Source organism: Pleurodeles waltl, chromosome 4_1, assembly GCF_031143425.1.
Source record: "Pleurodeles waltl isolate 20211129_DDA chromosome 4_1, aPleWal1.hap1.20221129, whole genome shotgun sequence".
Classification (NCBI taxonomy): domain Eukaryota; kingdom Metazoa; phylum Chordata; class Amphibia; order Caudata; family Salamandridae; genus Pleurodeles; species Pleurodeles waltl.
This window is the reverse complement of record NC_090442.1, coordinates 265,555,689-265,583,464: the sequence shown is the minus strand read 5'-3', so window position 1 is coordinate 265,583,464 and position 27,776 is coordinate 265,555,689.

Below are 27,776 nucleotides of genomic sequence, written 5' to 3'. Positions count from 1 at the left end.
AGGTCAGGCAGCTGCCATTTCAAGGGCCCACATGGCATGATTTCTACTGCGTCACACAGGCCTAGGCCTTGCATTGCCACTCATACAAGCCATTCAATGCATAGCGATTCGTGTACTGTGCAAGCTGTGTGAACGAACCTGTGGGTTGCTTGACTCTGTGCTCCATGTTGTCCTTCCTAGGCACCGTCCGCTGGGACTTGCAAGGAGAAGGATGAATCCTCGCGTGTACCGGCCGCTGGTGGACCAGTTGACAATGGAAGAACGACACATCATACTTACATACCGGCTTGACAGAGCAACCATACATGAACTATGTGCCCAGCTGGAGCCAGACCTGATGTCCCCCATCCGCCAACCCACAGGGATTCCCCCTCTGGTGCAGGTTCTGTCAGTACTCCATTTTTTGGCAAGTGGGTCTTTTCAGACAACAGTGGCCATATCATCTGGTATGTCTCAGCCTATGTTTTCTAAGGTTTTGTCCAGAGTGTTGTCTGCCCTGATGAAATACATGCGGAGCTACATTATTTTCCCTGAGGTGGGCGAATTGGCTACAGTGAAGGGTAATTTCTATGCCCTTGGACATATCCCCAACATCATTGGTGCCATTGATGGGACCCATGTGGCTTTGGTTCCCCCCAGTGGAAGTGAGCAGGTGTACCGAAACAGAAAAAGTTATCATTTCGATGAATGTCCAGGTGGTCTGTTTGGCTGACCAGTACATCTCCCATGTAAATGCCAAGTTCCCTGGGTCAGTGCATGACGCGTATGTCATGCGAAATAGCAGCATACCTTATGTGATGGAACAGCTACAGAGACACCGTGTGTGGCTAATAGGTGACTCTGGTTACCCCAACCTGTCGTGGCTACTGTCCCCAGTGAGGAATCTCCGGACCAGGGCAGATGAACGGTACAATGAGGCCCATGGGCGAACTAGGAGGATCATAGAAAGGACCTTCGGGGTCCTGAAGGCCAGGTTTAGGTGCCTGCATATGACAGGGGGATCCCTCATGTACTCACCAAAGAAGGTGTGCCAGATCATCGTGGCCTGCTGTATGCTTCACAATCTTGCATTGCGACGCCAGGTGCCTTTTCTGCAGGAGGATGGTCCAGATGGTGGTGTTGTAGCAGCTGTGGAGCCTGTGGAGAGTGAAGAGGAGGAAGACGACGGGGACGACACGGACAACAGGGAGACAGTCATACAACAATACTTTCAGTAGCACCCAGGTAAGAATCAGCCACCCCATTTTATATTTACTGAAGGCCTCATGCGTCTCCACTGTCTGTGTTTCCCCCCAGTTCCTGGTAACTGATTTGTGACTTTCCCTTCCCTTTTCAGAGCTGTATGACCCACTGCCTGACATCAGCTTTGTTTGCCCATGGACTAAAGCTTATTGAGATTGGTATGTTGTCATCACAAAGTAACTGGACATTATTGCACCGTTATGTGTAATACATTTGTTGAAAATACAAGCAGACTCCTGTTTTTTTAAGTGGAATAAGTGATTTATTTTAAGTGCTACATATAGGTACATGATTGGGAAACGGTGATGGGTGGGGGTGGAGAAATGTCCATGGCAGAGTCCAGTTCTCAGTTGCACAGGTGCATTGTCCATATGCCTGGGGAAGGATGGAGCAGGGGCAGTTCAAAGTTGGACAGGGTGACAATGTGGGACAGTGGGATGACATCAGGGGGTATCTTAGGCTGGCGGGGGTCTTGCAATCCTACTCTGTCTTCTTGTGAGATCTCAGGTTCCGCTTGCCGGGTGGTTCTTCTTCTGCAGGAGGTGGAGTTCTGGTGGCCTGTCGTTGTGTGGGGGCCTCCTGTCCACTTGCGCCGGCGGAGGTGGTAGGCTGTTCCTGGCCTGGGCTAGTGACAGGGGCCGTTTGGGGTGCCACATGGTCCCGCAATGTGGTGACGATCTGGGTAAGGGCCAGGACGATGGTCCCCATTGCGGAACTGATGTTCCTCAGTTCCTCCCTGAACCCCATGTACCGTTCCTCCTGCAGTTCCTGGATCTCCTGGAACCGGGCCAGTACCGTCGCCATCGTCTCCTGGGAGCGGTGGTATGCTCCCATGATGGAGGAGAGGGCCTCTTGGAGAGTGGGTTCCCCGGGCCTGTCCCCCCCCTGTCGCACAGCAGCCCTCCCAGTTCCCCTGTGTTCCTGGGCCTCTGTCCCCTGGACGGTGTGCCCACTACCACTGCCCCCAGGTCCCTGTTGTTGTTGGGGTGGTGGGTCAACCTGGGTGCCCTGTAGTGGTGGACACACCGCTGATTGACATGTCCTGGAGACAGAGGCATGGGCCCGCTGGGTGGGAGCTGTGCTGGTGTTCCCAGAGGGGGTTGGGTCTGGTGTAGCCTGTGGCTGTCTGTGGGGAACCGACTGTCCAGAGGTCCCCGATGGGCCGGGCTGGTCATCTGGCTCCAGGGAGACAGAGCTGCTGTCATCGCTGGGGGCCTCCTCTGGGGGTGGGATGGACATCTCGGGACCCTCCGTGGCGGTGTGGTGGCGTTTGGGTCCTGCAGGGGTATAAAGGTATGGTTATTGCTTCTGTGTGTGGCATTTCGTGTGATGGGTGGGTGTCCGTGTACCCAAGTGCAGGCATTTCCTTGTGGGGGCTTTTGTGAGGGTGGCTTGTGGGGGTGATGTGTATGTGCAGTGGGCATGCTTTGGTGATGGGTGTTCATGCTTTGTGGTCGCATGCAGGGCTTGGTGTTGGGATGGGTGGGTTGTGATGGTGAGCCATTTGCTAGGGGTTGGTGTGAGGGGGGAGGGGGTGAGGGTGGGGGTATGATTTGGCATGCAGGTGGGGTGGGGGTGGGAAGCAGTAGTGAAGATTTGCCTTACCAGAGTCCATTCCTCCGCCTACTCCTGCGAGGCCCTCAGGATGCAGGATGTGCAAGACTTCCTCCTCCCACGCGGTAAATTCTGGGGGAGTAGGTGGGGGTCCGCCGCCAGTCTTCTGCACCGCAATGTTGTGCCTTGATACCATGGAACGCACCTTCCCCCGTAGGTCGTTCCATCTCTTCCTGATGTCGTCCTGATTGCGTGGATGCTGTCCCACCGCGTTGACCCTGTCCACTATCCTTTGCCATAGCTCCATCTTCCTGGCAATGGTGGTGTGCTGCACCTGTGCCCCGAAGAGCTGGGGCTCTACACGGACTATTTCCTCCACCATGAACCTGAGTTCTGCGGCACTGAACCTGGGGTGTCTTTGGGGTGCCATGGGGTGGTGTGGTTGAGGTGCGGGGTGGCGTTTGTGGTGATGAGTGTGTTGCGTGTGGTGGTGTGTGGTGTTTGGTGCGTGGATTCTGTGTGGGTGATGGTGTTGTGTGCCTCTGTGTTGTGGGATTGTCTATTCTGTGCTCTCTCTCTAGCCTTCGTCAATGATTCCGGGTCATAGGGGCATGTGGGGGATGTGGGTGTGTGTTTTATATTGTGTTGGGTGTGTGGGAGTGGTGTTAGTATGTGTATCAGGTGTGTGTATTTCAAACTGACCAATGTGGCAGAGTTTTCTATGTGTGTGTGTATTTTGACCGCAGCGGTGTGTACCGCCAATGGAATACCGCATTTGAAAGACCGCCGCGTGGATTTGTGGGTCGGAATGGTATGGGCGTATTTCTGTTGGCGTGACAGTGGAGGTTTGGTCATCGCCATTTTTTCACTGACCTTTGGTGTGGCGGACTTTTGTGGATGTCGGGTTTTTGGCGGTTTGCCAGTTGCGGGTCAGAATGACCGTGGCGGTTTACCGCGGCCGCGGCGGTGTTATGGCGGTCTTCTGACCGGCGGTAAGCGCCTTTTACCGCCGAGATCAGAATGACCGCCTATATATTTTTCTAAACACTGTGTGGTGTATTTTTGTGTTGTTCTGTTGTACTATTGCATGATTTATTGCACAAATACTTTACACATTGCCTTCTAGGTTAAGCCTGCCGTGAGGAAGAAAATTCCACGCACAGCCCACCGGAATGACGCGCAGCCCTATAACAAGCCTAGGATTCCACGCACAGACCCTGGGACATCTCGTAATCCCACGACACACAGAAGGAGATGGTCCGCGTGCCGGAAAACGACGCACGTCTTCCCTGAGTGAAAAATACCGACGCAAGTCAGTGTGTGAAGGGGCGAAACCGACACACACACCATTTTTCTTCCCGGAAAACGACGCACGTCTCCCTGCGTGGAAAATAATGACGCAAGTCCGTGTGTGAAGGGGCGAAACCGACGCACACACCATTTTTCCAAGCATCTCCTCCTCTGCAGCCCTCTGTGGAGATTTTCCACTCCAAATCAGGTACTTTGTGCTTGAAAGAGGCTTTGTTTGCTTTTTACAGACTTAAGACACTTTATATTACTTTTCAGTGATATCTCTACAATTTCATATTGCATCTTTTATCGTTTTGACCTGCAAATACCCAGATAAATATTATATATTTTTCTAAACACTGTGTGGTGTATCTTTGTGGTGCTATATTGTGGTATTGTATGATTTATTGCACAAATACTTTACACATTGCCTTCTAAGTTAAGCCTGACTGCTCAGTGCCAAGCTACCAGAGGGTGGGCACAGGATAATTTGGATTGTGTGTGACTTACCCTGACTACAGTGAGGGTCCTTGCTTGGACCTGGGGTAACCTGACTACCAACCAAAGATCCCATTTCTAACATGAAGGAATGTATTTGGTGTTCTATAGCACAAACCTAGCTAAAGGTAGCGGGTCACATTACAAGTTGAAAGACAAAGATGCAGACAGTGAATGAATGTAGAGATATCTATGGGCACATAAGTGTATTGGTACTGTACCGTGATGTAGTGTTGTTGAACAACCTGCGTTTTCAACTCTTTCCTAAATTGAAGCAGGATTAGGGCCGCCCTGTTGGATATGGGATGTTGTTCATGTTGACACTGGAAGATGAGAAATTATTGTATTTTGTGATTGTGCATCATACATTTATAACTGGTATATGGCTTGCAGCTGCAGATGAGTATGGGACTACTATTTCATTAAGGAAAGCTGTGCTCATTTTAGACGTGATATAGGTGTACAGTGGGTTAGAATTTGTGACACTCAATGGCAGGCATTTGGTTTTGTACAGCGATAGAACGGTGATTGGACAGTGTAGACCTGCTCTCTAATGGAGATAGCTCCCTCCCTGTGTAGAGCCCTTGACATGGCAATGTTGCTGGTCTAACAGTAAAGTTGCGGATAGAGGTAAAATACTATTTATTTAGTTATGTGTTTGTTTACTTTTTATTATTTATAATGCTCACTCATTCCAAGACGCTTCGTGGGTCTGTGCCGGTAACCAACAATCATGTTTTAAATATTGGGGAAAAAAGGAAGTTTGACGCTTTGCTAGCTAAAAAGCAGGAAATGAGCCGTATAGTTAGAAAATTATAGGCACATATCATATTGATTGAGTGATGTATAACCCGGGAGTGAGCCGTAAGGTACAACTTTCACACGTTTTACTTTACCGGAGGTGATATTACTAGAAATGCTACTAGAAGTAGCAGTGTGGAAGTCACTGGACAGACGTAAGAAAGATACATTAAGGCTTAGGGCCTTATGCCACAGTTCTCACAACTCCTGCGCTGAGCACTTAATAGTCTAAAGTGGCATTATATCTTTCCACAAAGATCAGCACCTAACTCATAAGGCGCAGTGCTGCAGTCTAAAAACAAGAACAATGTAATCCTTTAACTCCCTACCAGCTCATTTCAAAACTTCACACTCATTCTATTTCTCTTTCCTTCTCCTGTTTGCTTCCTCTTTTCTTCCTGCCTTTACTCCCTAAATTTACAACCAGATTTTCCATCATTCTCTACTGGTTTAATCACTTAAAATTTCCCCTGTGCCCTGTTTAGCGTGTGATCTTTTCCCTTTCTCTTCCCTTCCTTTCGTCAAAATTGTCCTGATCTTCTTTTGCACTCTTGTTGTTGTGCCTCCAATTCCTCCTGTTCTTCAGTCTCCACCACCTTCATCAACACTAGCTTTCTTCTAAGCAGGGCCTCCAAATACGCCGAAAAGATAACGAGTTAACCCTCACTGATGGCTTTTGGTGGGATCTGCAGGTCAGTGTCTAGATTTCAGCAAGGCTAACTCATGAGTCTATCCTTCCAAGACTGTCTCAGTGAGTGTTATTAGAATCAGTATTGGCAATACATTATATTTACAACAGCTAATAAAGTTATCGTGTTAACAGGAAGCACTATATAAAACGTTATTATTTTTTTGTGATAAAATGAGATGGCCATGAGAAAGTGGGGAAAGAGTAGAGGGATGGGGCAGCCTGGTTGGCAGTCTTTGCACAAACCTTTCACATCAAAAAAGTAGTTAATTTCCTTCACATTCATATTAAATGCAGGAGCTCACTGTGAAGCCTACAGCTTCCTTCTTAGCACTTAAAATCCCTCCTTTCTTTTACCCTGCGCTCTCATTTGCATTTAAAATTGCTAATTAGCTTCGGTGATTTAGGTGCACCTTTACTCTGGCCACAACCTTCCTTATTTAAAGCCTTTATGAATTACATACATAATTAAATTAGTATGAATAATGTTTATCACATACTGTATTTGTTTATTTCAGGTTTCGTTCCTCATTTTAATCACTGCAAAGTACAGTCATGTGGAGGGTTATGCCCATTTGCCAATTCTGGTTTTGGAATATGATCTTCTTGCTAGCAGGTGGATGCCTGTCTGGTTCTCTTATCGAAATTGCAGCCTCGAGGTGAGGAGCTGTCCCGTAGCTGGTAAATGAACAAGCAGGTCCCTACTCACAACCATTGGAAGTATGTAAAATAGTACTCCGGTCATGCTGGAGATCTCAGTCTACACCTACCATTTCGCTTCTGTCTAGATAACTCTGGTTTGTAGTACTATTGTCAAAAAAGTCTTAAATGTATATCAGCCAAACCTTGGAGTTAATCAAGCAACAAGCATGGCTAATCATTGGTACTGCAACACTTTTGCTCTGAAATCAATAAACTTAAAAATAACACTAGCAACACGAGGAAAAATAGAAAGATGGAAAATATTTTTAATTCTCAAAGTAATTATATACTGAAATATAGGCAAACCTGAAAAATATATGAAAATAATAAGTAAATGTAATCTGTAATCTATGCTCAATTTGAAATAAAATCTATACTTCGACAAGGCAACATTCACATTCAACACATCTACAGCTGTAGGGCGAAGGAAGTGAATAGTTAGGACTAAATCAAACCCATGATCCGCTGAAGCTCATTTCAGCATCAAACAATCACATACAGGCCCTCATTGTAACTTTGGCGGTAACTGCTGCCTACCGCCACCGTGACGGCTGCCAACATACCGTCGCCGTGACTACCAGCCGCCCACCCGCATTATGACCGTCGACGGAATACCACCAGAAGGCTGGCGAAATACCGTCGACGGTCATGGCGGCGGATGGCGGTAAGATGGCGCTGCTGCTAGCATCAGCGCCACACCAGCAAAACACAGCCCACTGTATCATGAGCAATGATACGGCCTGGCGGAGTTTTGCTGGTGGACGCTGATGCTGGCAACAGCACAGAATCCCGTCTCCTGCCAGAGGACCCCCTGGAAGCAGGTAAGTAGGGTTCTCCAACAGGAGAGGGGTTGGTGTGTTTTAGTGTGTGGGGGTGTTGTGTGTGTGTGTGTAGGGATGTGTGTGTCTGTTTTTGTATGCATGCATGCGGGTGTGAGTCGCGTTGAATGCGTGCACAAATGACTGAATGTGAGTGTACGTGTATGTTGTGTGTTGTGAATGAGTGTGTGCGACAATGTATGTTGGTGTGTGTTGCCGTGTGTGGGTGTGTATGTGTGCATGCGTGGGTGGATGTGGGTATGCGTATGATTGTGTATGTGTGCGCATGTGGATGTGTAAATGTGCGGGGGCAGAAGAGGGAGGGGGAGGCTAGGGTAGGACTCTGGGGAGGGGGTCAGGGGAGACCCCTGACAATGCCTACCGCCATGGTTTTCGTGGCGGTACGCTTGCCACAAAAACCATGGTGGTAGGCGGGGTCATATTCCAGAGGCTGAATTGTGACGGCCGCCGGGCTGAAGACCGAAGTCTCCAGCCCAGCGGCCATTACCACCCTGGCGGCCGGAGTGGTACATTGGCGGTTTGGCTTGAGCCAAACCGCCAATGTCCTAATTTGGGAAAAGGTACCGCCAGCCTGTTTGCAGTACCTTTCCCCAAATTACCGCCAGGGTCGTAATGAGGGCCACAATCTGCCCACATAAGAGAGCAACACATAGCCCAAAAAAATCCTGTCAACATGTTGGGAAATATCTTTGCTGCTTTTTCTCTCATTTTGAGAAACAATCATTGTTAGACCTGTCATTCTTTGTGTGGTCTCCCCTGTCTTTTTTGCCGCTGCTTCCCATATTTTAACTGTTTGCTGGACTCTGTTTTTGCTGTTTTTGGTATTCTGGGCACTTTACCACTGTTGACCAGCGCTAAAGTGTAAGTGCTCCTATGTAAAATGTATGTGTTATTGGCTTTTCCATGATTGGCACATTTGATTTACTATAAAGTCCCTAGTAAAGTGCACTAGAGGTGCCCAGGGACTGTAAATCAGATGCTACTAGCTGGCCTGCAGGACTGGTTGTGCCACCCACAATAGTAGCCTGGTCAACATGGCTAGGACCTGCCACTGCAATGTCTTTGTGAACAGTTTCAAATTGCAAATTCGACTTGGCAAGTGTACCCACTTGCCAGGCCTAAACCTTCCCTTTTTATACATGTAAAGCACCCCTAAGGTAGGCCCTAGGTAGCCCCATGGACAGGGTGCAGTGTATGTAAAAGGTGGGCCATGTACTGATGTGTTTTACATGTTCTAACAGTGAAATACTGATAAATTCAGTTTTCACTGTTACAAGGCCTATCTCTCTCATAGGTTAACTTGGGGGCTGCCTTTAAATATCCTTAAAGTGCAATTAAAAGATACATCTGTTAGTGAAGTTGATTTTTAGATTGTTAGTTTGAAAATGCCACTTTTAGAAAGTAGACATTTTCTTGCTTAAACCATTCTGTGACTCTGCCTGTTTGTGGATTCCCTGTCTGGGTCAGACTGACATATGGGGTGTTTGTGAATCTCCTCTAGACAGTGACACAACAGGAGCTGGGGTGTACCCTGCATATTCTAATGAGCCATCTGAGCTGGAGTGGAGGGAGGAGTGGTCACTTACACCTGAATGGGCTGTGCCTGCCCTCACACAATGCAGTCTCCAACCCCCTGGTGGGTGTCTGGGGTCTGACCTGGGCAAGGCAGGCTCTTGTGAACAAAAGAGACATTCCTTTGAAGTCTGCCTACTTCAAAGGCAGAAAAGGGTATACATAGTGGACCCAAAACCCCAGACTTTAGATCACTTCCTGAACCAAGAGGAACCTCTGCAAGGAGAATAGCTGAAGAGCTGACGAGAAATGCTGCCTCTGCCTGTGACTGTGCTTTTGTTGGGCTATCCTGCAGTTGCTGCTTCTGCCTGTGAAAGTGGACAAAGACTTGACTTTGTTGTGCATTCCTGCTTCAGAAAAATCTCCAAGGGCCTGAACCGAGCTTGCCTCCTGTTTTGAAGTCTCAAGGCCACCAAAGACTTCTGACAATCCTGCCCTGCCAAGTGGTGCTCTATCCAGCCCCTGGGCCTTTGAAAGGTGAAGTTGACAGAACAAGACCTGAAATCCACACACAAAATGCTGTGCAGGGAAATTTTCGATGCACCATCTGCAACGCAGCCGATAAACGCCACGCCACCCGCTTCGCAGCTAAAATTTACACTCCTCCTGCATCGTGGCTGGGAAATTGATGCATCGCAGCTGGAAAAATGATGCAACACCCACTTGCGACTGCTGATAATGACGCAAACCCCACACATCGTGGTTTTCTAACACCGTGCGACCAGATTTCTCACGCACCGTTCCTGGGAGTCAAAGTCATCATGAATCGACACATAGTCGAGATGCTCTGTCCAAAAATCAACGCATCGCTCTCTTACGAGGAAGAAAAACGATGCATCGCCTACCCGGCCGGAGAAGAAATGATGCATAGCTTCACTTGTGAGTAAGGAATCGATGCATTGCTGATTTTTCCGATGCACGCTTGCCCGTGTGGCTTTATTTTTTATGCAAACATTTGAAAATTCATATCTTGACTTGTGTATGTTGGATTTTTGTCATTACGGTCTTGTTTGATTTAGTTACATAGGGGGTCATTCCTACATTGGCGGGAGGCGGGTGCTGCCCGCCAAGCGGGAACCGGCACTTGGCCGCTCCGCGGCCAGAAGACCGCGGAGGCCATTCAGACTTTCCCGCTGGGTCGGCGGGCGCCCGCCAACGGAGCGCCCGCCGGCCCAGCGGGAAAGGCCCTGCAACATTGAAGCCGGCTCCGAATGGAGCCGGCGGTGTTGCAGGGGTGCGACGGGTGCAGTTGCACCCGTCGCGATTTTCACTGTCTGCTATGTAGACAGTGAAAATCATGCTGGGGCCCTGTTAGGGGGCCCCTGCACTGCCCATGCCAGTGGCATGGGCAGTGCAGGGGCCCCCAGGGGCCCCACGACACCCGTTCCAGCCATCCTGTTTCTGGCGGTCAACACCGCCAGAAACAGGCTGGCGGGAAGGGGGTCGGAATCCCCATGGCGGTGCTGCTTGCAACGCCGCCATGGAGGATTCTCCCAGCCGGGGTAATCCGGCGGGAATCCTCCAGACCCGGCTGGGCGACCGCGGCTTTACAGCCGCGGTCGGAATGCCATATGACGCACCGCCAGCCTGTTGGCGGTGCTTCCGGCGACCTCCACCCTGGCGGTCATAGACCGCCAGGGTTGGAATGAGGGCCATAGTGCCTATATTTCTAAACTGATGTGGTGTCCCTTTTGTAGTGTTTTCACTATATTACTGTCTATGTTGGTACAAATACTTATACATTGCTTCTGAGATAAGCCTGACTGCTTGTGCCAAGTTACCAAGGGGTTAAGCAGGGGTTATCTAATTGTGTCTCCATTGCCCTGACTAGGGTGAGGGTCCCTGCTTGGACAAAGTGCAAACTGACTGCCAACCAGAGACCCCATTTCTAAAAAATATTATAGGAAGAGAGAGAATATTTGTAGGCACATGATAAACAACTTTGCCATGTCCAGTCATTGCTTCTCTACTGACGTGATCCTTTATATGGTTGCACATTGGGGACAAGAGCTCAAAACACTGTATTTCATACCTAGTATGGTATGCAGCACAAGCTGTTTGTGATGCCATTGGCTGCTTCACTGATGTGGACAATGCCTTTCCTGGAAGCATAAACATCAGCTTTACATTCCATCAGTCACCTCTTCCAAATTAGTTGGCTGTTGGGGAATTCTGTGACATTTGGCTAGTTGGTAAATTAAACAAACTCACACTTGCATTGAATGTACAACTGCGGATGGTTTGTCGACCATAGTCACCCATTACTTTATTGCAACAAACTAGACACACATAACAATATTTTTAAATCCATGCAGGTAGACATATGTAGTACCTTTTAGTACCTTTTAAGGAAGTAATAATTTACAACTATTCTTTATAACTTTCTGGCATCCAACCACACAGCAGCCATAGTGGTAAAATAGGGCACACATATGTTCCTGAGGCAGCATTGAACACACGTTTGGTATTGATAAGCCATGACTGAGATGTCTTGACCAAATGGAGGAGGCAGTGTCAGCAATAGTCCCCAGAGTCTGTCCACAATTTGTCCACAAAACTTACGGGCTTATTACGAGTTTGGTGGTCCCAACTCCGGACCACCAAACTAGCGGAGTTGGCTTCCCCTGGCCCTAATACAAGGTTTCCACCAGCCTAACCTGGCTGACCGGCGCAAACCTTGAAATAGAGTATTCCCACTGGTCAGACAGGCGGGAACAGTGCTACAAAATAGCACTCGGCCTCCTTCAAGGAACCGAGTACTATCTCGTAGCACAGAGGGTGTCCTCATCATATGAGCTGCTTCTTTGGTTGTTGTAACATTTTGGTTGAACAGTGTCCAATCAATAATCAATGGTGGACTATTTCACCACTCACAGATACAATCTTGAGAGACATTGTTGTACTAACATGTTGTCAACATCAAGCCACCAAGTCTCATTTTAAAAAGTTGAGCCTAAAATATCACTCATCCAAAATTAATTTATTAAGTATTGTTAATGCAATCATTCACATTCAACAAATCATTATCTAAATGTATTTTCGCCTTTAAGTGAATGAATGAATGAATAAATGAATGAATCTGAGCTTAAAGAGCACACAGCTATTCCTGGTGCTAAAGAGAGATACAGATCAGGAACACTATTGTTACAAGCTAAACAAGAGTGTTTTTAACAATTTGTGAAAGGTTCCCTCATTAGGCATGTTCCTAAGTATAAATTGCACATGGTTCAATATCGAAGCAGCCTGTACAGAAAAGAAATCCCAGCTTGTCTCATCCGTTTAAAATAAGTGACCACAATCAACCGTGCATCCCCCAAGTGCAAGACCTGGGAAGAACACTATTGCCATATCCTAGCATTGAGATATTGTGGCAGCTTTCCATGAAAGGCACGGTAAGCTAACACTAAAGCTTTAAATACAATTCTCCTGCCAACGGAGAGCCAATGAAGCTGTCTTAAATACAAGGATGTAGGGGTCCAGCTAGCAAACTTGAATAAAATATATGCTTCCATATTCTGCATTACTTGCATGTGCTGTATGAGATAATCTGGCACACCCAAGTAGTATATATTAGAAATTGGGTCTCTTTTTGGCAGAGATATGCAACCTGTCTAAGTAGGGACCACAATCTTAGTCAGGGTGAGTCAGATACACACCCTAAATTAAACTGTGCTCACCCCATGGTAGCTTGGCACAGAGCAATCAGGCTTAACTTAAGAGGAAATGTATAAAGTTTTTGAGCAACACTTACTGTATTTAATACCAACACAGTAAAGAAACACCATAAAAAGACTCACCACAGTCTCAACACTTCAGAAAAACAAGGTGAACCACCTCCTAAAACTCATACCAGATGTCTGAGAGTATTCTAGTCTCCTTGGCCAATGCCTCTAGATGTGACAATAAGATAAGACAAGACTTTCACAATTGAATCCTGGAGAGAGATCAGGTAGTAACAACTTACATCTCTGCAGTGCCTCTTTTTAAATATGGGAACAATGATTGATTCTGACCGTGCAGGAAAGGCCCTCAGACTGTGAGATGTTTCTTGCCAATGGCACCCAAAGTTCAGGCTGGCTCTTAAAGAGATCCAGCAGGACCCCATTTTGGCCAAGGTCTTTACAGTTAGAACTAGAACTAATAGCCTCCAATACTTTCTCGAAGGTAGGGAGGTGTTTAGACTGGATTTTGCCCTTTATTCTTGCACACATATCAAAGGGGAATGACCTCTCTTATATTTACTCGGCTCATCCTCCACGGGGCCTGCTGCATAAGTGCCACCAAAAAAGGAACCCCCTCCTGCCCTGGTATGGCAATTTTGATAGAGGGCTCATCTTCCGCCTTTAAAAATGGCCAGTTCACAATGCCCCAGAATGCCTTAACGTCTGTCTTGTAACTAGCTTCCTCTAAGGAGTTTTTCCTGGCCTTAATGGCATGCAATATGCTTTCCTCCACTGTGTCACTTCTTGCGGACCCCTATGGCTTTTTTGGAGAATGTGCATGAGTGCTCTGAGATTGCATGAGCATTCTTTATCAAATCACTTGTCACTTTTCCAATAGAGCTCCAACCACCCCCACTAGTACAGCCTCTGTGAAGGCGTTGTGAAATTTCACTAGGCCACGCAGAAGTAATAATGGCTGCACATGGCCACTGTCAGTCCAATTTTCCACTACAATTATACAATGTGCAATATGAGGCTAAATGCTGCTTACATGGACTCGTATTTATTAAATTGGGAACTGGGAAGCCCCTCGGAGGCGACACCACAGGCTAATAAGCTACACAGAGGAAAATCTATAGGTCAACTGCTCTGTAAGTAATTGAAGTAGTGAACAACAACAGCAGCAACTGGAAGTGGCTAAGAACTCTCAGGTCTCTGAGAGACGCTTCGCAGCTAACAGCAGCTATGGCCCAGGCACATCATAGTATATCAGTCTTTACGACTCATAGGACTTGCAGGGCGAGTTTCAATATGCTATGTGCAAAGGGCAAACATGGGTGGCGCAGAGAGTGACTGGGCAACTGGGCATCTTTCGACAAATTTGGCTGTGAAAAAGCCCACAGAGGCTTCAGTAGTGCAAGTGTGGACAGACAGCATACACGCCTCACCTCTCTCCACAGATCAGAATGTCCCAATGACCGGTTATACACCTTTTCACAGGCTTCAATGCTCCTGAACCCATACCTGAATGCTGAGGGCTAGGAGCTCGTAGGTGTAACACTGTAGGCACTAGAGACTCCAAGGCTGCCAGGAAACTGCACAAAGGTCTTCTGAGGTCTTCAGCCACAAGCCACACTGACTGCCTGCCTTTTTTGATGTTTTTAACGAGGTCCACATACTGTAAAAAGAAAATGAAAAGTCCTCTGGGTTTCTGTGAAGATGATGAAGAATGAGAAGAATGGCCAAGAATGTGTGCCTGTTGCATATTTAATAGAGGGGAGGTTGGAAGATCCAAACCCTTGGGAAGAAGTGGCTGAAAGAAAGAGATGAGGTCTGAGCCTTACAACCCTTCAGCCAGACCATAAATGTAAACGTTATTTCTTCTGTTGCGATTCTCCAAGTCTTCAAGTACGATACTTCAGATTACCAGAATTTTGCAGCCTGCGCAGTATCATTGAGGTAATCAACTCTTTGTTCCACTTGACAAACTCTCTCTTCCATGAGCGTCCATTTGTCATCCAGAAGGTAAACCTGTTTATTGGTTTCTTCCATGTAGGGTGTAAGCACCTCAATTTCCTCAAGGAGAAGTTCCACTGAAATTTTAGCAGTAGGGTTTATGGGCAACAGAATATCTTTTTTAATCCTTTTATTAGTTGGAATATTGGAGGTCGAAGGAAGTTTGGCAGGCATTTTGTTAGCAGATGAGGAAGTGGTACCAGACAAAATAAAAGAGGATGAGGAGGAATCCTGGCAGGCACCCTCACTATCTTCCATATTCTCCAGAGCAAAGAAAGAGTTAGAGATACTGGTTTTTGAATTATGAGTGGAGACAGGTGGCATACGTTTGTACAGTATTAAGTTTATAGTCTTCCCCATAAGGTCTTAGTTATTTAAGTTAGGAGTATGAACACAGTAGTAGTCCAATAATAGCAGGTAAAATGTTTCACAGGCAATTGTTGCAGGATAGGTCAGAATAAACAGAACAAAAGAAACAATATTAAAGTTTTGACATTTTCCTAGGTGACCAAAACTGTCCACAATGGCAAAACTGAGAAAAATGATCAAGTTACCAATAAAATCCTCCCATTATAATAGTCAGAATATCCTGCATGATAAGAAAGCAAAATGGCGGGCGCAACCTTCTTGTAGGGGCGTACACCATTTATTACAAATAAATCATTGTTCAATAAAAAAAAAGCAGTCCCTGCAACAAACCTGCTGATGCAGTAAGTGTTCCACCAGCATAGCCCAAGGAGCAGATAGAAAAGCAGCATCCTGCAAGGCAGCTGCTCTTCTCCCCGCTGTGGCAGAGCTCCCTAAATGGCGGCCATTCCCAATCAACAACAAACCACGTCTCCTTCTGCAGTCATGACATTACTCATTACCTACGCAGCTACGCTGCATCAGTCAAAATCATGAAGTGCCTCAGAATTCAGTATATCACTCATTTTTTTAGCTAGTTTTTATTGAGTTTTTTCCAAACATTGTCATGAGTTCAACAGTAACATGAGCTTGTTACGTTAACAGTAATGACGCAATGGTGTACAGGATGTCTGTGTTTCATAACAAGGGGAAACATGAGTGGTTTAGACAAGTGCATGTGCACAGTTACAGAAAAGAGAAAGGTAAGTTGGGGGTGAACAACAGAAATGTACACAACCAACGCAAAAAAATTTGTGATCCCTCACTACACACACAGGCATCTGTTGTCTTTGTAGGAGAAATAATCATACAAATAAAACACCCATATTACAGGTAAATGATGAAATCAGGGGGAGTGTGACAGGACACAGGTAACGGGGGCAGACATAATGTACCCCTGGGGCACTCCGCTTAATGCCGGACCTTGTTTACATCCAGCACGGCCTGATGGGAGCGAGGTGCTGGGAGGAGACACACCCAGACCGTGAAGGAGCGAAGCCGGCGAAGGGGGAGCGTGCAGGAGGACGCGCGTCCTGAAGGAACGGGAGGAGATACCTCGTGGTGCAGTTGGGCCAGAGAGGAAGGTAGGCTAGCAGAAGGAGGAAGCAACGGAGGAGAACGCCACACAGAGCAGAGTGCGTTCGTCGAGAGGAGGCCGAGAGGGAGAGTTCCGGACGAGGAACCCAGCCACGTTCCTGGAGGAGCGTGGCTTATCCAGGTACGAGGACGGGCAGGGGAAGGAGGTATAATTATCAGAAGGGAGGGAGAAGGTGACCTGGGAGGGGTCGAGGAATGCACTGGGCACTAATAAACTAAAGAAAAGGATAAGAGCACAAGGGCACAAGGTGACGGAAGAAAGGTGATACACATGTGTGGAAAGAAAACTAAGAAAAGAAAGAACAATAAATAATTCAATGTATATTACTAACATGGAGAATTTAAAATAAATAAATAAAGGAATTAACCAGTGCACAACTCACCCAAAGGCACAAAAAAGGATAAAATAAATCCTTTGGGGAAACAAAAAGTATAAAGAAAGTAGCAAATAGTCCTGTACTTACCTACTAAATGCCTCGTATTTTCTTTCCTCTCTCTCTCTTGGCTGGATGTCTTTCCAGGGCCGGGAAGAAGAACCAATGGAAGATACATGAGGGACTTACTAGAATTTGAAGTAGATATATAGAGACTGGAGAATGTTCTGACCTAGAGCGATAAGGAAAGAATGATAAACGATATAGAGATAGAACTAAAGACGAATACCAAAAGACCCCTAACTAGTATCCTGACTTATTATTTACCTGTCACAGGGAGGACGAAGAAAGGAGGGGAGAGGAAGTAATGGGTCAGGCCTATTGCAATGGTTGGCAGGTAATGTAACAGGTTAAATGTCTGTGGCAGACAGCAGGCCAAGGGTGCTGGTCAGAGAAGCCGGCTCTGTGCATAGGGGGAGCAAGTAGCTCATTGGGTGGTAGAGAGTCGGGGGCATTCACCCTAGATTTGAAAGCCTCAGGCTTCCCAGGGCATCCCATTGATGCAAGACTGTGTAGTTCTTCTACTGTTGCCCACACCTCTCTCGATCGAACCCTAACAAGTGGCTGGGGGGGGAGTGGGGAGGTGACCTTCAGGTGCACATGATCCCCTGCTTAGCTAAGAGAAGTGCCCGGTCAAGGAACCTAGTGACTGCCCTATTTTTTGAAGTTCTTTTAAATAGACCTAGGGAGCACATGCCCCAGGTGTACACCGAGGGAACCTCAGTGGTGGGTGAGAGGTGGGCAGTAACAGACAGCCAGTAGTCAGCCAGCTGACGACAGGACCAAAACATTTGAACAAAGTTTGCATCCTCTCGCAAGCTGCGGGGGCAGGAGGCATCTGTACAGTAGTTGAAGAACCGGTTATTCTGTGCAGGAGTTAGATATGCTCTATACAGGATATAAAACTATATTAATTTGAATCACGCATTCCGAGTGACAATGGCAGGGTAGGCCAGGATCATGGCGCACTCCACTTCGCTGAGGACCTTACCCAGGTCCTGACTCCACCGATCACAAAGCGTTGGGAGGGGTAGGCAGGTATGCTCACACAGCGCCTTGGTGAACCACGTGATCCAGTGACGCCGCATGCCCAGTAGATGCATGCTGGGTTCAGGTTGCATTGACCCCCAGCGTGCTCGTACAGTATTTATAATCAAAATATATGAGAGGAACTGTCGAGGGGGAGACCAGTTTGGTCTCTCAGATCAGCAAACAGGATGAGGTGGCATCAGAGAAGAGGTCATGCAAGGTATGGCAGCCCGCTTTGTGCCGAGGGGCAATAGCTGGCGTAGTGAGATATGCTAGTCCCTGGGGTGTACTGACCAGTGGTGGCAGGGGGCATATGACATCGTGGCATTAGTAAGACGTGGGCAGGAGTAGAAATCACAGCACATACAAGAGACTCATGGGGTGAGTGTATGGGCTAAGGGATGAAAGAAGTGCAATAAGCTATCCAATGTCCACAGGAGTGACGTCAATGTTGCCTTGTCATTCAGGTCATGCTCAGCAAACCACTGTGCCAACCACTGCAGCTGAGCAGCAATATAATAGTGCCTAAGGTTGGGAGCCCTCAGCCCACTGCTGCTGTTGGCAGGCACAAATTTAATAGTACCACATAGCGGAGAGTGTTGTGCCAGATGAGGGCGCCAAGCAAAGTTTTTTTTGTGTTTTAAAAAAAAAAAAAAATGAATGGTCCTCACATCCTGGGGTTTGGGGTCAATAATTTTGTTTTTCCTGTTTCTTGCCATCAAGTTTTTCTTGGCTGTGATGGAAAAAAATCATTTACAGCACCCGCCTTCAATAGAGAAGATGGTGTGAAGTGTTTCCTCTGGTGGCCACTACTCCGTCAAAAGAAGTACTCCATCGATGGAGCCGATAGTGGTTCCATCTATGGAATGCTGGCAGTCTGCTTGACTCACAATAGCATGGGTGGACAAAGAGTTTGTCAGGCAGAATACTCACATTTGCGACAGAGGACCCAGCCTGCCAAACTCATAACCAGGCCCTTAGTATTTGTGGTTAGTTAGTTTGCAAGAAGATCAACATAAACTCATTTTTTATTTTTATTTTTTCTGCTAACAAAAGTGCATCCTACTCTTGTTCCTGCCATATTATCTGTCTTCCCTGATGTATTCTCCAGTGGCACATTTTTGTTTCTCTTTTCTGCTTCCTCCTCCCATCCCCCCTGCTCATTTGGTGTATTCATTTGTGTCAAGAACTGAGAATACCTACTCAGGAGCTGAATGTAACCACTCGCAGCCAGTGTTGTGTTGCAGCAGCCTTACATAAAATCACAAACTGAACTTACTCAGAGCATGGGGATAAGATGAAGGAAACACTGGGGAGTAGATCCTGTTGAAAGTGAAGCCCGATGAGAATGTGGTCTTTGGAATATGTTCTCACATTACTGAGTATTATGTAATTTAAGATCTCTCCACGTGACTGATGGACTTCAAAGTCAACAGCAGAGAATGAATTATCTACCCTTTCCCAGTGTGTTGAAAGATTTTGAGATAAAACATTAGTTGCTTGCATGTAAACAAACTAACCAGATTACATAGGGGGTCATTATGAACTTGGCAGTCGAGACCGCCATGCCGGCTGCTGCTGAAAATTCCGCCACTGGCATGGCGGTCTCGACCGCCACATAATGAACACAGTGGGGACCGCCACAGGCAGCCTTCCACCACCGCCAGGCTACCACCGCCAGGCAGCCTGACTATGGCGGAATTTCTTCATCTGACAGGGCAGTGCTTCTACGCCAGCCATTCCCTGGCGCTTTTACCTGCCAGGAAAAGGCTGGCAGAAGGGGTGCTCAGGGGTCCGCGTGCACAGCCGCGTTCTTTAGGAGTAAACAATTAAATGTCTTTTTCCAGTAGGCGGGGCTCTCTTTGGACCTCAAAATCTTGTGCCTCTTCTGACATGGAGCTCTGTTGCTTCTTTGGATGAAGACTCAATAACTGGTTGTAGCACAGTGCAGTCTCCTTTTGCAGAAGGACCATGCCCCGACTGCGCCCAATCTTGTGAGATTTGTGCAAGATACAAGATACTTGCCAGCACTCCAAATTGTGAGACAGTGCTTACCCAGGGCCCTGCAATGGCCTTTAAAATATTGTGGACTGCACTGTGATCTACGGCAGGGACAATGGGCCAGAGCATCCATGAAAGTTCTTGTTGTGCCTGCATCGTGAGCTGCATTGATGACTGGAGCTCTACACAAGGAGGACTGGCAGCGGGTTCAGACACTTTGCGAAAAATCTTAAAACCTTGTGGTATTAACTCATTCTTGGCTCACAAGTCTGTCTTTTCTGCGTCGTGTTCTGCTAGGCTACAAGTGTTTTGGATAAATAAATTTAGTAGAATGGAAAAAAGTGGAAAAGTAGTTTGTTAGTTAATAAAAACCATAAACATAAAACAAAACCATGCATTTAACATAACCATCCAGTCTGAATTTAAAACTATGAGAGCATTATGCCTAATCCACATGGTGCATCGTCTATTTCCTCCCCATACCTCCCTCTCAATATAAGCTGATAAAAACTGATAAAAACCCAGCCTTGCTAATATCCTGTAAAGTGTGTGGTGCATTGCTGTGGTCCCCCAACAGGGCCTCCTTAAAGTGCCTAGTGCAGGGAATGGTGCTTGGTGAGAGCTTGGGTGCATAGAAGGCTGGACACTACTGCTTCCCTTCTCAACCTAGATGTTGCTAAAACGGACCAGCCTGATTGGCGTCAGCCGGAGGCCAGAGAACATAGAGTCATAAAGTGCATAGTGCACAGCCCGCATAGAACCAGAGCCTAATCGTGGTGAAAGCGTGTCTTTGTTTAAAAATAGGGGCTAGCTGGGGTGTCGAGAGAGACAGATGCTACTGCTTCCCTTCTCAACCTAGTGTAAGCTATTGCTAAAAGAGGCAAGCCTAATTGATGTCAGCTGGAAGTCAGAATACATAGAGTAACAAAGTGCATAGTGCATAACCCGCATGTATCTAGGGCCTAACCATGGACAGATTGGGGATGGCTGGGGTGCTTAGAGAGCCAGATGCTACTCCTTTCCTTCCCATCCTAGACTAAGATATTGCTAAAAGGGGTCAGACTGATTAATGTTGACTGAAGGGCAGTATAGATAGAGAAATGAAGTACATAGTGCATAGCATGCATGTGACCAGGGCCTAATCAAGATGGGATAGGGGACTGGAGCATTGTTATTCTTACTGCAAACCTAGCAGCCCACCTGTGGGGTGCAACCCATGCACCCCCACTGCAAATCAACTGATCATGTCTCAGTCGGAGGCCTAAGACCCTACATACAGTTCTTGGCCTTCATCAAATCCTTAAAAATGGCGATAAACTGCACCAGCAGGATGTTAAGTTTGACTTCTGAGTGTTTAAAGCGACTCCATTGCTGGTGATCTGCAAATCCTGATTCCTAGGGCCTTAAATTCATTTTGTAGTTGGGCCCTCAACTGCAGGCTTAGGCAGTGGTAGAGACAAAGGGCATGCAGTAATGTTTCCTTTCCCTGATGACATAAATGGCATGTCACATCCTCCAATTGCCCTTCCTCCTGCCATTTCGGCTTGAAGTCTAAGGTGGGAAGCACCCCCAGTCTCATTGACATTAGCTTCTTCTTAACTTGTATCGAGGAAGTGACCTCTAGGAAAGGTTGGTCTTGTTGCTCATCATATGAGCTTAGCACCAGCCAACTTGGCTAATGTTATTTTATCTTCTCAATGGCTTTGCAGTCTGATGCTTGTGTTCATTATTCTCTTAAAAACGTGCTTGCTTATGCCTATCTACCAAAGTTTTCCCAGGCCGAGTCTACCTTTTATAGCCACCTTTCCCTCTATGTAAGTTGATTTCGGTCCATATGTATTAAGCCAATGACTCTTTGGCAGCACTACTCATTGTGAGGAAGCAGTTTACAAAAGTCTCTGAGTTTGCCTTATCAGTGAGACTTCAAGTTTGACTTGCACAGACGATGCCGATGTCGGCAGCTGAAAAAATTGCTTAAATGTCTGCATTGTGAGCTTGTGCAGTAGACTGGTGTCAGAACTTAACATTATTTTGCCTTCTTATGTGAGGGTTGGAATCAATTTTTACTTGATCACTGTAACTAAGGGTTTTAAACTGCAACCCCAGAGAGAATTCACTAGGGTCAAAAAAGAGAACTTTAAAGCCAATGCTTGTCCTCTGATAGCTTCCTTTTGGAGTGCAAACATAGCCCTTGACTCTAGCTTGACTCTTAGATAGACACAGCTGTTTGTTTCTCGTATCTTGGATCAGTTGAGGAGTCATTTGCTCTGCTTGGAAATGTGCGGATTAAGCAAAGCACTAGATGTGGCTTTGAGTACTGCTTTACTCAGCCTGCTTTGGTCAGCTCTGTAGAGAGTGGGGTGTCAAGAGTATTAGATGGCCCTCTTGAGTTGGAGCCTGGCCCTGTGGTGCATCTGGATAAAAGAGTAACTAAACGTAAAAGGCTGGGTGAACACTCTGTAGTTCTGAATGGATGGGTTGGGACTGTCTTCTGCCTAAGACTCAGGAGTTGGACTTGGCCACTGAAAGCCTAACACTAAGCATGGACTCCTTACTCCTGGGAAGGGAAGGATTGGGGCCACTGAAAGCTTAAGCACGGATTCTTTCCTCCTGGGTAGGGGAAGGAAAGGAAAAGGTTGGTGCCTAAAGACACTAAAAAGTAAGCTGAAGCAGCAGCCTGTTGAAGCAGGTTTTCTGGGCACCTGAGGGCTGAGCAGGTCTTTGCTTTGACCTCCTGCTGCAACTTCTGGATAAGATCCCCCTGGTTGTGGGCACTCTAGAGTCCAACATGAGGTTGTCTGATGCACGATGCTAGCCTGCTGCTTTTATGTCCCTCTCCTGGCTAACATGTGCGTGGTAATCTGGAGGTAAGATGTAAATCTATACATTCTCACCCCCATTTCAATCCAGAAACTGTGTCTTACTGGCTGACTTAGAAAGGGGGTGTGGTCAGAGTAGCAAGACAGAAACCCATATGCCTGCTGTTTTCCCACTCATGCAAGCAGTGAGGCAGGGGTGTCACCATATGGGGGTGAGGTAGGACATTTGAATATCCCTTTCTGTTGGGAAGGGAAAGGAAAGCCACAATCATCAGCCAACAAGATTCCCCTGTGCATGCTGAGGGGATAGTCAATGGAAAATATGAACACAACAAAATGTTGTTATCGTAGTGCAAGCTGACTCTCCCTGAATAACAAAAAAGAACATAGAAGTAGAATGAGTGTAGGTGCACCCCCCAATGACTGCCATGGGTTCCCTCACTACCACCCTTTGAAAGAGCCACTCAAGTCTCCATAACCACTCGATCTCAAATGCATTTATTTAGTTTTATAGCAGCACTCATACCAGTGTAGGTAGGGTGTTAGAGCATAGAGATAATCAATCCAATGTGTGTAAGTCAGTGTATAGGAAATATTGCATAAGACAGAGGACTACAGGGTGCCGGAGACAAAGGTCATCCTTACTGATAGGCAGTATAGTTTTAATGTTCGATTGGGAGATGCACAAACTCAGAATTAAAAATATAACACCATGATTGGAGGTTTTCTTTAATAATAAGAATTGATTTTCCCAAATGAACGCTTTTTGCAACATTAATACAATGAAAGACTGGAGAAAAAAGCATGACACTGTAATATATTCCTTGCTGTTTGCATGCAGCTCTTTGATGACAGTTAATAGCTTACTGTTCTGTATTAGGATTTTAACTTGTAACTCCAATTAACAAAAGGATCTCTCAGACAAAAGCAGTAACACTCTGACCTTTTTAATTATATGCACTTTGTGATCTGCATGGTACACGTTCTTTGCCTTTTACAATGAGTCAAAACCTCGACTAGACAGAACTCCAAACTCTCTCCAGAAAGAACATTAATCATGGAGTTATCTTGACATTTGTATTGTTGCCTGAAAATAGCTGGAGGCATGGAACACTGGCAGCAGGTGCTTTTAAAATCATAATACACTTGCATCACCCTAGAGTTGGCCTTGAACAGGACAACAGTGAGGCCCCTTCTTTTACTCAAGCCCTCTTCAGACCTCCATTGCCTTAGGTCAATGGCCTGGCAGGGGATGGCATCTAGGGTAAGACACAGCTGTGGGCAGATGGGTGATGAGGTGAAGATGGCCCAAGACCACAACATTACCTGGCCCCCACAGAGAGGCCCTAGAATAAACCCACTCCCCCCCACCCACCATGGCCGGAATGTGAAATGCCTTAGCGTGAGGTGTCAGAGAAAAACATTAATTTTTGGCTGTGTCCGCCCTGGGTGCTGAGGTGAGAATGGCTCAATGGGCAGAGCAACACCTGGCCCTCAATGGCCGACTGTCCGCGTTGCCAATTCGTTCCTGCCTCCGTCCTTGTATGTGCAGCCATTCGAAATAGTATTCATCAAGCAAATTGTTATACAACCCCATGAACAGTTTGGAATGCAACATATTAGTACATGGGTCGCATTGCATATTCCATTCCCATTAGCAGACCAATTGATGTGGAAATTGTACATCCTGGTTTGCAAATGGGAACAGAACATCTGACCCTTTATCCAGTAGTGTTCAGGGATGCCCTTAGCCTTAATTAGCACTAGATAAACCTCAACTATTGCATAGATATACAGTGACTTTTCCTGCCACCAGATTTCCAGCCTATTACAGGGCATGGCTTCTAGCAGCAGAGAATGACAGTATTTTGCAACCCACATAGGACTTGCCACAGCAGGGTTTCACAGTGAGCATCTACCCAGCAGTGGTGACTTACCTGCTGCCAATTATGGCATTGAAAAGTAACAGAAAGATTTCCCACGGTTAGACAATGCTGCTAAAGTAGTCACTTTTTCTATCTCCTTTTTCAAAAAAACCTTTGCCACCTCTGCAGTTTACAAAAGTGGCAAAGTTACAAAAAGTTGCAAGAAGCAATTCCTTGCAGTTTTCACACCTTAAGGTTTGAGATACCCCAAATCTGATATCGCATATTAGGTTGTTTTTTAAAAGCAAATCAAGCCGGAATGCTATTTTTATAATCCTGCCTTTTGAAGGTTAATACAAATTTATGAAGCATACGTAAACATAAGAAAATCATTTATTTTAACACCTTTACCTCCTGAGATGATGAGGCTTTTCCAGGCCCTTTGCTGAGCCCATTTGTGAGAACTAGAGCACTTTACATTAAGCCCTTAATACCAAAGTGACCTTGGGTTTGTAGAATCCCGTGAAGGGAACTGAGAAGATAGCCAAAGTATAACAAAATATTGTTTTTTAGTTTTACAAAATAGGGAAATGTGGTCTGCACAAGAAAGCGTGTCTTTGTTTAAAAATAGCATCAACAAACGTTTTGCTGTGCTAACATCACCATCTTCCCAGTTTTCAGGAACAGCAACTTTAGTTATTGCATTTGTCTAAGGAATAATCCATGTTACCTATTTTTTGGTATCAAAAGGTGGTAGAAGCAGGCTTTAAACTCATTGATGAACCAACAAAGATGAACATTCATATAAACTAGACAAAATTCAGAATTTAGAATGGGACCGTTCATGCAAATTGCCCATTGTTTACCCAGAGAACCGAAATATTGAAAACAAATAAATGTGAAAGAAGAAAAATTAGAAATAGATGACAACATTTTCATCTGATGGCTACTTCACAAACGTAATATACTGTTATGCCTGTCAGACCTTTCTAGTCACAGAGATAAATAGGTGCATATTTACAAGAAAGTGGTGCATCAGCTATGATGCGCCACTTTTCTTGCGCCCTCCCTAATGTCACAACGATAGCGCCGTATTTACAATATGGTCCACCATGGCACATGTTAGCACAATACCATCAACACATTTGATGCTATTGTGGCGCATTGGTCGACTAGCACCACAAATTATGGCGCTAGTCCAGCAATGTGTGGGGAGGACTATTGGAAGCAATGGGAGGATTCAATGATGAGAAAAATGAAGCACTGAAATCTCGTAAACTTCACTGCTCCATTTTTGTGAGCCTCCTAACCGGGGAACGCTCCCCTTGAATACATTTTGCCTGGCGAAGGCATAATGTGGTGCAATAAGTTACAAGGTGGAGCAATGCAAGCATTGTATCACTTTGTAAATTTGGAGAGGGGAAAAAGCTGCCTTGACGTCGCCTTTGAGTAAAAAAAAAATATATGCTAGGGCAGCGCAAGGAGCTTGTAAATATGCCCTGTAGTGTTTGTTGGTTATCCAAAAACACAATATGGCAAAGGGCCAACAAATGAGCTACAGATTATAATTTCTATTGTGTACTGACTATGTTTCAATTAAAATGATAAAGTATACTGAATGAAAAATAGGTCTGAAGGAACCTATTTCTGAAATGTGCACAATATACTGAATTTAGGAACAGTAGTTATTTATAGACCTTTGAATTTTGGGATTCAGGGGGCATTTTGCAAAATATATTCTTTTGTGCACACTGGCTTGCATTTGGAAGCCAAAAAATGAGAGAAATTCAGTTGATCATAAGAAATATTCTACTATTCTGTGTTTCTATACCTTTGATGAAAATGCTACCCCACTTGTGTGGCGGGGCTTAATCTGCGACAGGAAAAGTCCCAAGGCGCACTGCGGAGACATCAAACATTTGCAATCATTGCCATGTTTTGGCATTGTGGGTAGCAACATTGTTGGGTCTTCTGCTCAAGAATGGTAAGTAAAAAAAAAGGAGAAGTAAACCTGTAGTAAAGAATGCTAGGGCCTGCTTAGATTCTCCATTTTTAAATGCACATTTTTAGCTTAGCATTTCTTTTCTGTAACCTTTTACTTGGATTTTCGTTTATGTCATAATGTACTACTACACTATTGTGCATGTTGCTTGTTCCTAGGTAGTACAGATGCCATCTAGTATTTACACTCTGTCCTAAGCTGAGCACACAGAACACACTGCCTAAACATTCTAATTGTCAGTGGAGACAGGTCTGCATTTGTAGACATATCACTGCATCAAGTTTACACCTCTGACTCAGTGTGACATGGATGGTGCTTCTATTATAAAAACTGCCTCTGCTCCATAGGCGATAGAGGAGCACTTCCACTGGGCATATCCTTGAAAGTAGCATGTAGTGCCCAAGATGCTGATCCTGATTACAACCTCTACCCTTCACAGGACCAATAGCCTGCACTACACCAGACAGCTTCCTAGCATCCAGGTACATTTTACACAGGTATGAGGGTTCTGGTTTTCACAACAGATCTGGCAGATGGTGCTTCCACTAAGCTCTCAGCAGTGTAGGTAGTGACAGATAGGAGTGTACAAACACAATCACAAAACCATTGCTGAACTGTTTATCTTCTTCACCATCTTTGAAGTGCTGGTTACCATGCCCTGTCTCATTTGCCGAACAATTGCAGCTCATGATTTTTATGCAAGAATAAGGCTGTTGAAATAAATGGTCTTAAAGGCATTTTCAAATCCTTTCTTGTGTCTAATCTTGGGTGCTCTAAGTGACAATGAAATGGTAAATCTGTTTCTATGATTTCCTTGGGAATCTGAGTAGTCATGCTTGAGGTTGCAAAACCCATATTGTACCCTAGTGTGTTTAGGGGTGCAGATGGGGCACTGTGAACTACCTAGGAATCATGTCAACATTTCCAGATGGTATAAGTGGACTAAGTCCCTATGCCCTGATGTTTATGCTGACCAAATACACAGTCCTACTTTATTTGTAGGAACTGTTTAACATGACGTCTCAAATGGTTTTAAGTCAGATACCTATTTAATAGGTCTCCTGAGTAGTTGTTACATACCTAAGTGTTCCCCTCTCACCTTATACGGAGACATCCATGGTGGTAGGGATTAATCCTCCTCAGCTTAACCCCTTCGCTGCCAGGCCTTTTCCCCCTCCTGTGCCAGGCCTTTTGTTGGCTATTTGGGGCAGTTCGCGCTTAGGCCCTCATAACTTTTTGTCCACATAAGCTAGCCAAGC